Genomic DNA, 2,347 nt, shown 5'->3' with positions numbered 1-2,347 from the left:
CACAATATATTGAATATAGGCATCAACACTAAGAAGGTGGACATGCACAAAAAAGAACATCTTCAACTATTAACCAACTAAACTATACATCAATGATCACAAATTGCAACAAGCACAACATAGCACATCAACAACATGAACTTCTATTAGCACACACAAAGAGGTTTGACACCAAGGGACAAAACCGTAATTGCACTAACAATAATCTCCAATGTGCTCCATAACATTGAGGGATGACATCGATGACAACAACTATCAACAATCTCCCACTTTGTCATTGATGGCAACACTCACACATCACAACACTATCTCTCCCCCTTTCTCTTTATTCACCTGCACTTTTATCTTCTTTATATATTTTTCATTTGAATTTATCTCTTCTTCATTCTTTTCTCTCCCCCTTTCACATCAAGGACAAATGGAAAAGTGCTTCACTATATTTTTCATTATTTTCTCAGTATCAATCTCTCCCTTTATCTACACACACTCCCCCTTGAACAAAAAAACTAACCATATGTTCTCTTCCTCTTTACACATGTTCTCACTATCAACAATAACCAACAATTGTCTAATTCCCCTTAGAGAAACAATCACATCAATCTAAGAGCAAAATATATAGCTTGAATTTCTCCCCCTAGATAGATGCACTACCTTACACATCTAGTTAGAAGAAAGAGGGACAACAAACCCTAGCTTCTACCTGAGATATCCAAATGTATCCTTTGAAAGTACCTTTGTGAAAATTTGTGCAATATAATCCTTTGTGGGGACATACTCCAATTTTAATTCTTTCTCTACAACCTTCTCGCTTAAGAAGTGATGCCAAATAGAAATTTCTTTAGTCCTTGAATGAATAGATGGATCCTTTGAAATTTTTATAACACTTGTATAATCACACACGATAGGAATAGGCTCATCATACATCATCTTGATATCTTTCAATGTTTACTTCATCCATATCACTTAAGTGTGGCAAGATGTTGTAGCAATATACTCAGCTTCTTCTATTGATAAAGACACTTAATCCTATATTTTATTGAATCAAGAGACCAATATATCTCCCAAGATAAATGCACTACCATTGGTACTTCTTCTATCATCCACACCACTAGCCCAATCAATATTATCTAAAGCCTTCAAAGATAAATCATTATTATTTTTATACCATAAACTATAATTCAGAGTCCCCTTCAAATATTTGAATATTCTTTTAACAACCTTCTCATGAGATTGCTTAGGGTTAGTTTGAAATCTAGAAACCAAACATATTGCATGCATAATGTCAGTTCTAGAAGTAATCAAGTATAACAGTCCTCTAATGGTAGACCTATAAGAGTTTGATCAACTCCCATTGACTCATCATCCTTACCCAAATACAATAAGTTACCATGGGAGTACTCACTAGTTTAGAATCCTCCATACCAAACTTCTTCAACATATCTTTAACATACTTAGCCTTTGAAATAAAGATACCATCCTCTAGCTGAGCAAATTGAAGTCCAAGAAAAAAAGACAACTCACCAACCATAGAAATCTCAAACTCTTTCTCCATCTTTTCTACAAATATCTTACATACACCATCATCTCCACCAAATATAATATCATTGACATATACAATAACTATCAAAATATTGTCTTCCTTGGCCTTAAAATAAATATTGCTATCAATTAAATTATTGTTGAAGTACGTATCCAATCTTTCATACCAAGAACTAGGGCCTTGCTTGAGACCATACAAAGCCTTTTTAATTCTGCACACCATGTTCAAATCTTCTAATAACTGAAAGCCACTAGGGTGATCTAAGTAAACTTCTTCCTCTAAATCACCATTCAAGAAATATTATTTGACATCCATTTGATAAATCTTAAAGTTCTTATTTGATGCAAAGGAAAGAAACATTTTGATTTCCTCCATTTTTGCCACCAAAGAAAATTTATGCTCAAAATCAATCCCTTTCACTTGCAAATAACCTTTACAAATGAATCTTGTTTTATCCATTGTTACTTCTCCTTGATCATTAAGCTTGTTCTAGAATACCCACATGATTCTTATGGCAATCTTATCTATAGGTCTAGGTACTAATTCCCATGTCCGATTCTTATCTCTTTGACTCAAATCTTCTTCTATTACTTTCAACCATCCTTCATTCTTTCTAGCATCAACAAAGGTCTTGGTCTATACATTTGACATGATATAAGGGTTCACTTATTCACTTTCTTTGCAAGTCTTCTCCTAGTCTACACACCCTCATTCTTATCACCAATGATTTTATCTTCTAAATGGTTCTTTTGAACATATTTTGGTATATTTTTAGGGGATTTCCCTAATTCTTTTTTCTTTGTTTCC

The sequence above is a fragment of the Cryptomeria japonica genome, chromosome 5 (assembly GCF_030272615.1).
Source record: "Cryptomeria japonica chromosome 5, Sugi_1.0, whole genome shotgun sequence".
In the NCBI taxonomy this organism is placed as follows: Eukaryota; Viridiplantae; Streptophyta; class Pinopsida; order Cupressales; family Cupressaceae; genus Cryptomeria; species Cryptomeria japonica.
This window is presented reverse-complemented; position numbering follows the sequence as displayed.